A 15,223-nucleotide genomic window follows, 5' to 3' on the forward strand; every position below is an offset into this window, starting at 1 on the left:
CAAAGACTCTCCCTACTTCATTCTCTGTTAACATACATGTGTTAACATATAAGTTGTAAATATGTTCATAGTGATTGGTTTGCTTATACATCATGAATGCCCAAGAAAAGATGAACAAATGTCCCATAAAATCATTTTTCTTTCTGCTTTTATGTTCATGATAAAACCAAAAACTTGACCTATTCCCCAGTAATTCATAGGGGGTTGGTGGAAGCATTCTGAGTTATTAGTTCCATGTTGATTTCTGGAATGATAGCCAGCTTGCTCTAGCTGACACCATTTAAATCAGACTACTCTTGGTCCACCAAATCCATTTCATACTTTCATGTTCCAAACCTTGTAACGCAGAATCCCAGAATCTGTACCTGAACTGGAATCTCCTCTATAACATCATTTACAATAAGTGATTGTCCTGCCTCCACTTGAAGAATCCCAGTGATGGGGAACTCATGCTCCTTAAGGCATGAGTTATGCCCTTTCTGCTTATGGTTAGAAATGTTCTCCTTCTACAGAGCCAAAATCTGCTTCTAGAAACTTCTATACAGTGTTCCTAGTTCTGCCCTTTGGAGCTGGGAGAACCAAGTCTAGTCCTTCTTTCATATGGCAGCCCTTCAAATTCCTTGAAGACAACTTCCACATTCCAATGAATGTCTTCCCTCTTTCTCTTTGCCTGCCCATTGAATTTCTTTCTTTCTTTTTTTTTTTTGTGTGAGGCAATTGGGGTTAAATGATTTGCCCAGAGTCACATAGCTAGTGAGTGTTATAAGGCTAGATTTGAACTCAGGTCCTCCTGACTCCAGGGCCAGTGCTCTATCCACTGCATCACCTAGCTGCCCCTGCCCATTGAATTTCTAATCAGCCTTTAAAACCCAGGTCAAATGCCGTGTCTTCCATGTCTTTCACATATAATAATTATACTATATGGGTTACATCCCACTAATATGCTGTTAAATTTATGAGAGCAGGACTAAATCTAATCTAAACTTCGTTACTCTCCCAGTGTCTAGCACAGTTCTCTAAACTTAGTGGCACTTAATAAATATTTATTGAATTGAACTTATCACCACATGTGTTCCCAGCTAACCTCATCAACTATCCCTAATCTGCTCTACTCTTTAAGTCAGTCAATAAATATTTATTAAGCACTTATTGTGTTCCAGGACCTGTATTAAGCATTAGGGATACAAATATGAAAAAGAAAGACAGTTCCTGTCCTCAAGGAGCTTTCAATCTAATGAGGGAAAACAATACGCAAAAAGAAGTCGAAAGGGAGGGATGGGGAGATTAGGAAGAGGTTGTCCAGCGTGGCGAGATGGCCTGGTGCAGTCCAGTCCAAATCTGGTGGAAGGTAAAGAGATGTTTCTTCTAGGAGCCCTCTTTAAATAGATGCATTGGGAGTTCTTTCCTCTGCTTTCCAACCCTCCAATCAGAGGGACAGAGAGTATTGAGGGTGCTGATGAAGAGTGAGTATCAAAGCTGGTGCAATCTTTCCTACTCTCCCCCTTTCCCTCTTGATGTTCATACTTTTTTAAAAAAATTGGTTATTTCAGTCCTTCTGTCCCTGTACTGCCCTCCAAAGGACCGCAACTATCCTTGTCCACGCCTGTTTTCTGGTCTTGGGATCATGTGTTTTGAGAGCTGGTCCAAGTTATCTCATGAGCTTAGCTACTACTCACCTGTCCCTTTCCCTTGGCTGCCCTCTAGTGGGAGCTCTCAGCATTACCCTACCGTACTAGCACCAGGATAAATAGTGTCCCAAATATAAGCCATCTCTGAAAACAAGCTCTTGGTTCTGCCCTCTGCGGGCAAATTAAACAATTTTTCCACATGGCAACCCTTCAAGAACTTAATGACAGCTTTCATGCCCCCATGAATGTTTTTCCTCTCACTTTTTGCCTCTCCTTTAAGCCTAAGCCACATGCTATACCTTCCATGAGCTCTTCTCTGATCCCAATGGACAATAACTTTTTGTCCCTGGAACTTACAGAAAACTTTGTATGAAGCTTTCCGATGCAATTACCATGTATAATCATGTATTATAGCTAGAAGGGCAAGTAGATAGAACACTGGGCCTGGAGTCAGAAAGACTTGAGTTCAAATCTAGTCTCATATACTTACTAGATATGTGATCCTGGGCAAGACATTTAACCTCTGCATCAGTTTCCTTAACTGTGCGAATGAGAGTAATAATAGCATCTATCTTGCAGGGTTGTTAGGAGGATCAAGTGAAATAAAACATCTGTAAAATACTTAGCACAGTGCCTGGAATATAGTAGGCTCTTAATAAATAATTATTTCTTTCCTTATGCTCACCTAAAAATTTGAAAGGAAAAAAATAGTTATATATTGAAAAAAAGTTTTAAAATGACCATATTAAAAGTGAATATGCTATGAAAGTTTATTTTCCATTTTTCTCATTCAAGTAAAGAGATTTCAAAAATTTTTCTCATTGTGACTATCTTTATTTTTGTCATTTTCACTTTTTAAATCAGATCTGGGCTTTTATTGAGTAATTACTTGCATTTAAAATATTCTTCGATGACATTTTTGACCTGAGGTTCCTTGGATCCTTCTTAACAACAAAGCAACTCCCTCCAGCCACCAATGGGACTTTCCATCTGTGCCACTTTTGTGAGGCCTACCCATTCACTCAGCATCTTCTTGTCATCAACCTTGATCAAGCTGATCAAGGCCTCACCCAACTTTTCATACAAGGGGTTATCACAGTTGGAAGTAAGAACACAAAGATTTGCTTGGCGTTTGTCCAAGGTTTTAGCAGCCTCATGAATTCCACGAATTTCACTAGCTGGCTCATCTTGGATGAGTAGGGTGTTTGGCATTTCTAGTATGAATGTCCATTCCGCCTCTAGCAGTAATGCCTTCCTTGGCCAAGGAAGCAGTTCCCTAGGTGATGCTGAATTTTGAGTGCACCAGAAACCTCTGTCTACTGCTCAACTTGGTGGTAACAGGGAAAGATCTGTTCTTTACTTTTACTGACCTTCTCACATTATAGAATCTTCATTACCTAGATACTAAAAAAGGAGGCAGTTAGGTGGTACAGTGTGTAGAGTGTAAACCTGGAGTCAGAAAGACCCAAGTTCAAATCTGGCCTTAAACATTTATTAGCTGTGTAAGCCTGAGCAAGCCACTTACCCTCTGTCTGCCTCGGTTTCCTTATCTGTAAAATTGGGATAATAATACTTATCTCTTAGGGTTGTTGTGAGGATTAAGTAAGATAATATTTATAAAGCACTTAGTACAGTACCTGGCACATAGTTGGGACTTAATAAATGCTTATTTCCTTGCTTCTTTCCTTCCTTTGGTTGCCTTTGAAAGGTAGCATGGCATCGTCAGGTAAGTTGGTTGTGAGGATTCCATATAGGTATGGGTTGGACTAGCACCCTGCTGAGGTCCCTTCCAACTCTGGGATTCTGTTATTCTGTGATTGTTTTTGAGCCCTAAGTACTAGCATTGAGAGATATTATTTCCTACAGTTATAAAAACTACCAATGCTACTCTTATCTTAAACCACAGCTTGTTATCCTCTGGTATCAAGGGCATGATTATAGGGCCATGCTTGGACTTTGCATTAAACCTGATTTTGCTGGGGGAAAGAGAGGTCTGACACAGACCAACATGATATGTTACTAGACCAAATACAACCAACCCCATGGTACTAATGAAGTTACAAATATGGGTCCAATCTCAGTGTTGGCTCAATCCTTGGTATACGATCTGCAGATGCCTGGTGTAGATAGTTACATTCTGGAAGGTGCTGGTGATAAGACACAGTTGTTTCTAAGGCTTTTGGTCCTAGGCACTTCTTTCATAAGAAAAGAGATTGGAAACTTTCCAAACATGAGGTTGCAAGAATGAAATCATATGTCTGGATTTTAAAAAAATTCATGAAGCACTCCCTCTGGGTGACCCTTTGAACTTGCATTTGCATATTGGGTCCCCTAGTTTGGATTGGATACCCCAGGTTTAAGGTACTCTTTAGGTCTTTGATTAAAAACTATAGCTCACTAGCCCCCATCAGTATGCTTACCTTTAATAGCCAGCCAGATGACACAATTAGCTGAAAGCACAAATAGTAGAAACAAAACATTCTTCCCATAAATCTAGGGTGCACTCTCTTACAATTACACATAGTATTGGAAAGAAGAGTAGGTGTATATATAGATATAGATATAGATAGATAGATAGAGATTGAGAGAGAGAGTACAGTAGTAGAGAAGTACAAACATAGGCAATGCAGGTGGTCAAGGCATCTCACACCCTCAGCACTGTTGTTTCTCTTCTCATGGTGTCCTTATGCTACTCCCATGGGCAGAATGTATCCATTGCACACATCACTTCATTGAATTCTCTGGGCTTGCTCCTTTCCTCAGTTTAACTCAACTTTGCACCTATCTTGTCATCTAGACTACTAGAACTTCTTTTAGAAATTTTATTTTTTGTCTTTTAACTCATGCACCTTTCTATTTATCTGTTTTTTATTAATTTATTTTTAGTTTTGAATAATCACTTCCATACGCTCTTGAGTTTTAAATTTTTCCCCACCTCCCTCCTCAAGATGGCACACCATCTGATATAGGCTCTACATATATATTCCTATTAAACATATTTTCATATTATGTTGGAAGGAAGAATTAGAACCAATAGGACGAACCACCAGAAAGAGGAAACAAAACAAAACAGAAGAAAAAAAAGAGCAAATAGTATGCTTTGATCTGCATTCAAACTCCATAGTTCTTTCTTTGGATGTAGATAGCATTTTCCATCAGGAGACCTTTGGAGATGTCTTAGATCCTTGCATTGCTGAGAAGGGCTAAGTCTGTCACTGTTAGTCCTTCCACAACATGGCCGTTACTGTGTACAATGTTCTCCTGGTTCTGCTCACTTCATTCAGCATCAGACCATACAAATCTTTCCCGGTTTTTCTGAAGTCTGCCTGCTCATCATTTCTCATAGCACAATAATATTCCATTATATTCATATACCACAACTTGTTCAGCCATTCCCCAATTGATGGGCGTCTTCTCAATTTCCAATTCTTTGCCACCACAGAAAGAGCTGCTATAAATATTTTTGTACATGTGAGTCCTTTTCCCATTTTTATAATCTCTTTGGGATACAGACCTAGAAGTGGTATTGCTGGGTCAAAGGGTATGCATATTTTTATAACCCTTTGGGCATAGTTCCAAATTGCTCTTCAAAATGGTTGGATCATTTCACAACTCCACCAACAATGCATTAGTGTTCCAATTTTCCCATATCTTCTCCAACATCTATCATTTTCCTGTTTTGTCATCTTGGCCAGTCTGATAGGTGTTATGTGGTACCTTAGAATTGTTTTGATTGGCATTTCTCTAATCAACAGTGACTTAGAGAATTTTTTCATATGACTACAGATAGCTTTAATTTCTTTGTCTGAAAATTGCTTGTTCATATCCTTTAACCATTTATCAATTGGGGAACTATTTATCTATTTTTTAGAACTCCTTTTTTGACTAACTCCTTAAAGAGTGTCCAATCAGCAAACCCAGCTGACTTTTTGAAGGCTGTCAAGGATGTGCTACTCCTTTAGCCAGCCAAGTCTAGCCTCCCTATAATTCCATCAAACTAAAGGAAGAACTTCTTAATGTTTCCTAAAGGAGCAAAAAGGTGGAAATACTTCCTTTACCTGTTATTAATGGCCACTCCTGTTTGGCATTCTTTATAATATTCAAATAAGTCACTTAGGGTGTGAGTGAATCAAAGCCTGAAATGGCAAAATCACCCAACATACATCCATAAATTCAGACATCTACTTGGCAGCACCATTAGCCTGTTTTGAATTATTATGTACTCTTGAAAAGTATTGAACTGCATTTAATTATGTGGATTTTGTAATGTATACATGTCACTAATTCAGATCTATTGTAGTGTCCAAGTAGTTCTAACTAAGGAGGCTTAACTGCATTATTATTAAAAACATTTTTAGGTATACATTTTAAACTGACAATGTTCCCACATTCCTCTCTTATGATGGTAACTTTCAGACTGAATAATAATGGCTTATAATAATATAGCACTTACTGTGTGCCAAGCACTGAGCTAAGCACTTTTCAGTTATTATCTCATTTGATTCTGACAACAACCTTGGGAAGTAGGTGCTTTTATTATCCACATTTTACAGTTGAGGAAACTGAGGAAAACAGAAGTTAGGTGATTTGCCCTGAGGCATACAGCTAGGAAGTGTCAGAGGCCAGATTTGAACTCAGGTCTTCCTGACTATAGGCCTAGCCTCTATCCACTGCTTGACCTAGATTGAACACCTTGGCCGCTACATGCCTTAGTTACCCACCTCTTAAGAAAGTAATTTAGAATTTACCTTGGTTGGAAAAATGTAGATGGGCAGTTCTAGGCTGGATCCAACTGCAGTTTTCATCCTTGTATAAGAGAGTGACCAATATAACTGACAAAATTATAAAACAAATAATTGTTTGGGGACTATGGGAAGATTGCATTAGACTCTTAGTTTCCTATCTGATAGGAAGATGGATTTTTTGAGTTTTATCTCAAAAGGTAAGATGAGTCACTGACCACCAGGAGGTTCTGATTGGAGGCATTGGAAGATATAAGAAACCAAGGAAGAAGCTATGGGAGGAAACCAGTGGAAAATAAAGGGAAAAGGAGAAACAGAAAAAGTTGAGCACAGGAGGAATTGGAGACAGAAGGCATAGGAGGAAAGTTGCTTTAAGGGAGACTAAATACAGTGAACTGACAGAGGATGAGCCAACCACCTGAAGTCTGGTAGACTTTGCACCTGCTGGAAGTTCATTGGAAGGGACCAGAATCCTGCTGCTGTATGAGAAGCTATCTGGAATTGGTGCTCTCTGCTGCCACCTATAGGCTAAAAGTGGCAGAACCTCTCAGAGGCATTGCCCTCTTCTGTTCTCTCTGGTTCAAGAAGCTTTGCATCTGTTTTTCTGTGAGTTGTACTTTGCTCTTAGAAGGTGGTTTGGGATTGATTGGACAAAGGAGACTCTCCTGCTAATTGCAGATTTAAGGAGATTGGCAGTTTTTCACTACAATGGCATAATGCTTTTAGAGCACCCTGTTAAGGGAAGCTGTGAGCAAAAAGAGCTTGTTATTACTTCACTGGCTTGACAGGAGAGGCGTGTCTTTTTTCAGCAGGAGCAGTGAGGACCTGGAAGGGAACAAATAGCTCATAGAGAAGTGGCTTGCAAAGTGTTAGAGATTGTTCCTGAAGGGACTTAGGACATCAAGAAGTCCAGAGTTGTAAATTGCCCCAGGTACATTGGTTTCTCCACTCAGTCACAATGTGACTCAGGTTTCCGGATAGCCAGTGAGGCTCAATTATTCTTGCTTTTGCCTCTTATTGGGTAAAAGTTACAATGATTTCTGCTTTTGACTTCTATTAAGTAAATATCACGAATCTTCCTTTTTTATTCTTAACATTTTTAAAATTTTTATTTCATATTTTACTTTTTCCCCAGTTACATGTAAAAGGCAATTTTTTAACATTTGTTTTTAAAACCTTGAGTTCCAAATTCTCTCCCTTCCTCCCTCCCACCGCATTAAGAAGGCAAGGAATTCAACATAGGTTATACATGTGTAGTCATGCAAAACACTTCCATAATAGTCATGTTGTGAAAAGTCTTATCATTTTAAAGAGTTAATGGTGCTATTGTGATGAATTTCATGTAAATGTGAAGCAAACTGGTTTGGGAATAGAAGCCAAAATGAAGAGTAGTAGGAATACATGTCCCATATACTAGATTCGCCCCTTGGATCATGACAGAGTATTTTAAGTTTTGGGGAGGAAGAGGAACAACCATTTATGAAGCACTTACTATGTACCAGGTGCCATACTAAGTGCTTTACAAATATTATCTCATTTGATCCTTACAACTACCTGGTGAGACAGGTGCTATTATTATCTCCATTTTATAGTTGAGGAGAGTTTACATTCACAGCAGAGTGGCATAGCTTTCTCTGGAAATGCCAAACCTGCCAGTTTAAGTGAAGTTTGGGCTAGGGAGCCAGCTCAGGGTGGGGACTAGGGGTCTATTTCATGCCTGGGCTACACAATGTAACCTGGGAGGGGGAGGTACTAGTAGCTGAGGGGATAGAAAGGACCTCCTTCAAGAATCTTGATGGAAATAAGATATTCTAATAGGTCCAGTGGGGAAGGGAATGCCTCCCAGGCATGGGTGACAGCCATTGCAATAAGACAAAAATAGGAGATGGGTCATAAAGTTTGTAGAGGAGACAAATGTATAAGAAGTTTTTAAAGGTAGGAAGGAGGCCAAGCTGTAAATAACTTTAAAAGTCAAAGAGAGAAGTTTCTATACCATCATAGAGGTAATAGGAAGCCACTGGAGTTTATTGGGTAGAGAGGTCACATAGGTAGACTTGCACTTTAGGAAAATCACTTTGGTGACCGTGTAGGAAAATGGATTGAAGTAGGGTGAGATGAATCCGGGGAGAGCAATTGGAAAGCTATTGCACTAGTCCAGGTGAGAGATGATGAGGGCCTGAACAAGAGTCATGGCCATGTGAGGAAAGAGGAGATGGATGTGAGAGATGTGGAGACAGAAATGGCAAGACTTGGCAACTCATTGGAGATATAAGAAGATGAGGATGACACTGAGGTTGAATACGTGGGTGACTGGAAAGATGGTGGTGCCCTTGATGGAAACTGAAGTTCAGAAAGGGATGAACAACAGAGCTATAAAGAAAGATAAGGAGTTTTTCTTTAAGACATGTTGAGTTTGATTTGCCCACAAGATCTCCAATTGGAAATGTCCAATAGGCATGATGTGGGACTGGAGCTCAGGAGACAGACTAAGGCTGAACATATAGATTTGGGAGTCATTGGGATAGGGATGAAAATTGAACCCACTGTAGCTGATAAGTTTACAAAATTAAAGTATAGAGAGAAAAGAAATGAGGATCCAGGCCAGAGTCCTAGGAGAGATCCCTAGTTTGTGGGTCTGACATAGATGATCCAGTAAAGAAGAATAAAGAATAGTTAGAAAGGTAAGAAGAGAACCAGGAAAGAGCAGTGCTATGAAAACTCAAAGAGGATGGAGTATTTAGGAAGAGGAGGTGGCTAGCAACAGAGAAGGATGCAGATAAGACCAGGAATATGAGGGCTGAGAAAGGAGTCATTATATTTGGCAAATAAGAAATCATTGATAACCTTGGAGAGCAGTTTTAGTTGACAGAAAGCCAGATTGTAGAAATTGATAAAATTTTAATGTTTATAACAAAATAATAACAATAATAATATTCTAGATGTGATGGATAGGCTTTTATTGGGCATGAAGTTTCTCAAAAGTCACTTCATCTCTTTTAGCCTCAGTTTCCTCGTCTGCAAAATGGAGATAAGAGCACTTATCTCACACAGAAGTTGTGAGGATCAAATAAGGTAAAATATGTATACTTTGCTATATAAGTGCCAACTGTTATGTTTGTCCATGTTGGACATTAAATGTGGAAGAGGAAGGACTTGAGTATTTATACTTTAATTCAGGGTATCATTTGCCAGGGTTATGATGACAAATTGTAGCTCACTTTCAGTTCATAGTACTCTGACAGGGAGTGATTTAGGAAGAGAAGTCTGTGAAGGTCAAGGAAGCTACATATGTCCTAATTCCTAGGTTAAACATTCCTAGTTCTTTCAATTACATTACTCATTTATTCTTTCATTCACTGATTTCCTTATCCATCCTATATTTATTGAACTTCTGTCATCCTATATACTCTGTGCTAGCCCCTATGGGAAACATATGAAGTGTTCAGTTTTCTCAATTGTAAAATAAAAGCATTGGGCTAGATGAGAGCTCTGAGGTCCTTTCCATCTCCCAAATTTTATGATCTTAAAAGGAAATTATATCTAGCCTTCTTTTTTTCATTTGAAAACAAAATAATCTAGGCCCTGAATATCTAGGCCACTAGCCTAAAATGAGATGTCTTTGAAAGGGAAAATAATTAAGTATACACAAAAAAAACACTGATGCATTGATTGGCATATTCAAAACTACATAGTTGCTGTGACTTTTTTTTTTAAACATTTCTTTCCATTAAAATAAAGATGTTTCTTTCATCATTGTTCTTTTCCTATTTGTCATTTCTTTTTGTTATCCTCTCTACCGACAACACTAAGAATTCAAGTATAAGCTGAATTTAGGTTTCATACACATAGATTTTTTGGGAAAAGGACAGCTTATATTTAGACTATTATAGTCCTTGACTTCAAGGAGCTAACAGTTTAGTTAGGAGACAAGTAGTGACCAAGGGAAGACAATATCTTTGTGTGTGTGTGTGTGTGTGTGTGTGTGTGTGTGATCCTACTCCTAAAACTCATATATGAGGTACTAAAAATTGAAATAAATCTAAATTAATTTTGATTTTTGGGATAATTAAAAGAAGAATTTTTCAGATAATTAAAAACACTAATAGATTTCCCAAAACCATTGCTGCAGAAATTTCCTTCTAGCAATGATCTACTTTATACAGTATTTATCACATTCTTATTCAACATCTCTGTTAGATAGAGTATTATGGGTATTATTATCTTCATTTTATAGATGAGGAAGATCATTTTGACAACTATACTAAGAATGAATTAGAGAGAAAGAATACCTAGAGCCAGGGAGACCAATTAGGATATTATCATCATAATACAAGGGATGGCCAAATTGGGGTAGTAGCCACAGGAATGGAGGTGACAGATGAAAGGGGGTATAATCAACAGGACTTTGTCCAAAAGATGGTTAGGTCATCTTTCAAGTGATCTGCTGCCCTATTTCATCTATTTGTCTTTGTGTCATATTCCCTTCCCTCACAAAGTACTAATATAGTTTAAAAAATTTTTTTTATTTTTTTATTTTTTTATTTTGTTTTTAAAAAAATTTAAATCCATTTTATCTTCTGAAATTTTTGGAGACAATTACTACCAGTTACCCTGTTGGGAACAACGTGTAATCAGGGTTGGAGATCACTGGTCTAGGAGATCAAATGCCAATAGTAAGAAACTGGAATAATGAAAGGAATATTGGAACTAGACTCAAGAGGTTCTGGCTTGGTTCCACCCCAGCCCTGCTTCTTGCTCCCCGGGTGATCTGGAGCAAAACACTTAACCTCTTAGTGGTCTCAGTTTTCTCAGTTGTAAAATAAAAGAATTGGGCTAGATGAGAGCTCTGAGGTCCTTTCCATCTCTCAAATTTTATGATCTTAAAAGGAGATGTAATCTAGCATACCTTTTTTAATTTGAAAACAAAACAACTCCTGTGGGGTTACCTTTCTAGGCTGGATGCTATTCTGATATTTGACCAGTAGGTGGAGATGTTGATGTTCCAAGACTGCCAAATTTCCATCTGACTCCCAACCAGCCACCAAGTCTTCCTCATCATCATTATGATTCATAGAATCACTGCACTTCAACAGACAGGGGCCTTCGGAGGCCAACTAGACCTTCTTTTCTTACTGTGGAGCAGAACATCAACCCAGATAGATAAAATCCTTTCCAAATTTTAAAAACTTCCAAAGAACTAGATAAGCCATCTTCCTTGACAGAACTAATCAAGCCTCGTGGCTAAGAGAGACTTGATTTTATCTCTAGCCTCTCCACATCTGTTCTTTAAAAGTTACAACCTATTTTCAGCATCTTAGTCATTATAATTACTGCATCCTCCTTAGCCATACTCGTTCATAGCTGGCAGATCCCCAGTGTTAACAATAATAATTCAGGCATCCATCTATTCAACAAATAGCACTCATATCCTGCCCAAGTTTTATCATCTCCAAGTTAAAAATCCCCAATTCCTTCAACCAATTTTTATATGTCCTGCTTTCTAGCTCCCTCTATGTCCTTGCTTTATTCTTCCGTAATTTATCAATGCCCCTCCCAAATTAAAGCAATTCAAAGCTCCAGTTATGGTCTGACAATGGCAGAGAGCTGGCTATTATCTGCCTTGTTCTAGATACATTTCTGTTAATGTGCTGAAAATCACATTTTCCCCTTTAGATCCTCCCCTGAAGCGTCATAGCAACATCAAAGTTTATGCCAACAAAACCCAAACCCTACCAAGATGAAAAGGCTTTGGGTAAGAACCTGATGACAGACTATATGTGAACAGAGAGACTCACCTTGAGAGGGCAAGTTTTCAGGTGTTGATTTGGGGGTATAGCAACTAATGATGACCATCCATCAAGGTGTGAAGGAGATATGATTGAATCGAGTATTGAAGATGACTATACTAGCTTTTCCCCTTGCCCTGGATCCTTAGATATTTTTTCATATTAATTGTAGTCTACACACATCTCTACACGGTCTTGTACTTGTTCAGGTATAATCAATCTCTTAATTAAAAAAATTCAGAACTTAAAAAAAACCCATATAAAATAATCATTTTCATATTTTGTACATGAAACTCAATCTCAAACATGAAATCTCAATTACATACAGATTGCTTTTCCTTTTAGTAATAATAAATTCAATATATAACTTTCAAATTTGTCACATTTGTCTATTTTTCCTTCTGCTCATTTTTTCTGTGTATTTTTTTCTGTTTATTTTTAATAATGTTTCAATGGTCCTCTTTTTGGGGGGGGAGGGGGAAGCATCATTATTATCACTGTTGCTAGGCTCTCTTTACTCACCTCCCTGGATTCCTTTAAGTCCCAACTAAAGTCCCACCTTCCCAGTGCTTTCCCTTTTGTAATTATTTTCCATTTATCCTGTATATAGCTTGCTTAGTATATATTTGATTGTATGTTGTCAACTCCATTAGATTACAAGCTCCTTGAAGGCAGGGACTGTCTTTTGCCTCTTTTTGTAACTCCAGCACATAGCACAGTGCCTGGCACATAATAGGTGCTTAATAAATATTTAGTGATTGATTAGTTGATTCCTCCAAGTATCCTGACCCACCATTCCCCCTCCCCCAATTAAAAAAGAGAAAAAACCAAAATCCTTATAACAGATAGGTATAGTGAAAAAAAATCTTCACAATGGCCATATCTGAAAACAGATGTCTTTTTCTTTACTTTGAGTCCCTTACCTCTTTGTCAGAAGATGGGTAATATGCTTCATTCAAGGTCTTCTGGAGTCCTCATTGATCTTTACTCTGATCAGAGTTCTTAGGTCTTTCAAAGTGGTTTTTCTTTACAATATTGTTATTGTGTAAGTTGTTTTTCAGGTTCTGCTCACTTCACTCTGCACAAGTTCACACAAATCTGTCCAGGTTTTGTCATTTCTCTTGGCAGAATAATATTCCATTACATTATTATACCATAATTTATTTACCCATTCCCCAATTGATGGTCACCCTCTTATTACCTAGTTCTTTGCTATATAACAAAAAAGTTCCTATAAATATTTCTCTATGCATAGACCCTTTTCCTCTTTTTTTTTTTCTAATCCCTTTTGGGGTATAAGCCTAGTATTGGTACTGCTAGATTAAAGGGTATGCACAGTTTAGTGACTTTTTGGGTATAGTTCCAAAACCTTTATAGTTCAGAATGGCTGAACCAATTCTTATCTCCACCAATAGTGTGACTGTTTTCCTGTATCCTCTTAAATTATTGTCATTTTTGGAACCCAAAGTTTTAAAAACACATGTTTAACAAAAATGTTTTCACATGCAACTGGGAAATAAGAAATACAGGAAATGGGGTACAGAAATCTATCCTACTCTACAAGAAAATAGAAGGGGAAGGGCATAAGAGAATGGGGGGAGAGATAGAAGGGAGGGCAGACTAGGGAAAGGGCATACAGAATGCATGCCATCTTGGGGTGGGGGGAGGGGCGAGATGGGGTGAAAATTTGGAACTCAAAATGTTGTGGAAGTAAATGTTGAAAACTAAAAATAAATAAATTTATTAATAAAAAAGAAGCATAAAAAATTATTGTCATTTTCCTTTTTTTGTCATTTTTGCTGATCTAATGGGTATGAAGCTGAAATTCAAAGTTATCTTACTTTGTATTTTTCTAATTACTAGTCATATGGAACATTTTTTTCCTATTGATAGCTTAGATTTCTTCCTTTGAGAACTGCCTATTCATATCCTTTGACCATTTACCTATTGAGGAATGAATGTTTCTTGCTCATATGCTTAAATCAAGTCTTATATATACCTTATGAAGCATTTATCAGAGAAATTTACTGCAAAGAGTTTTTTTCCCCCCAGTTAACTACTTCTCTTTTGATTTCAACTGTGATGGTTAAAACCTATGCAAACCCTTTTAAATTTAAATTTTAGGTAATTAAAATCATCTACTTTTATCTTCTTTGATTCTCTCTATCCCTTGATCATGAACACCTCCCTTATTCATAGTTGCAAAGGCATTTCTTTCCTTGCTCTTGATGTGACTTTTGTAATGTATCCATTTAGGCAGAGGTGGGGAACCTGTGGTCTCTAGGCCCCATGTGGCCCTCTAGATCTTTAAATTTGTCCAGGCTGCACTTGAGGACCTAGAGGGCCACATGGGGCCTGGAGGCTGCAGGTTCCTCAACCCTGAATCTTTTAGAGCTTATCATTGTATATTATGTTTGCTGGTCTTTACCTCATTTCTGCCAGACTGCTTTCCGTTTTTCCCAGCAGTTTTAATTGATTAGTGGGTCTTTACCCTAGTCAGTAGGATCTTAGGATTTATCAAACACTATCTTTATATATTTATTTGCTTCTGTATGTTACGTACTTAATTTGTTCCCCTAATCAACCTCTACTTTTAACTAAAACTAAATCATTTTTATGATTACTGCTTTGTAGTATAGTTTGAGATATGGTATTGCTAGGGCTTCCTTCCTCTCCATTTTTTTTTTAATTATTTCCCTTCCTGATCTTTTTGTTCCTTCACATGTATTTCATTCTTATTTTTTTCTTCCAGTTCTCTTGCAAAGTGATCCTTTGATAGTTTGATTGGTATGGCAGTGAATAAGTAAATTAATTTGGTAGTATCATCATTTTTATTATACTGGCATTGTCTAGCATGAACAATTAATATTTCTTTAATTATTTAGGTCTGTATTTTTGTAAAGAAAGTTTTGTAGTTGTGTTCCTATATAGTTTTTATGTGTATCTTGCTAGGTAGATTCTCAGATATTTTGTACATCCTATAGTTATTTTGAATGGAATTTCTGTAACTCTTCCTGCTGGTTTTGTTGGTAAGATATAGAAATGATCATGATTTATGCGAGTTTGT

General features: G+C 37.6%; 1 pseudogene; it reads right to left on the reverse strand.

Annotated features, from left to right (window-relative positions):
• The window catches only part of LOC114045338, an 8,422-nt pseudogene extending 5,582 nt beyond the window's left edge, over nucleotides 1-2,840 (reverse strand).
• Nucleotides 2,841-15,223: the final 12,383 nt, after the last annotated feature.

Source organism: Vombatus ursinus, unplaced genomic scaffold (genome assembly GCF_900497805.2).
Source record: "Vombatus ursinus unplaced genomic scaffold, bare-nosed wombat genome assembly UNPS02014778.1, whole genome shotgun sequence".
Taxonomy (NCBI): domain Eukaryota; kingdom Metazoa; phylum Chordata; class Mammalia; order Diprotodontia; family Vombatidae; genus Vombatus; species Vombatus ursinus.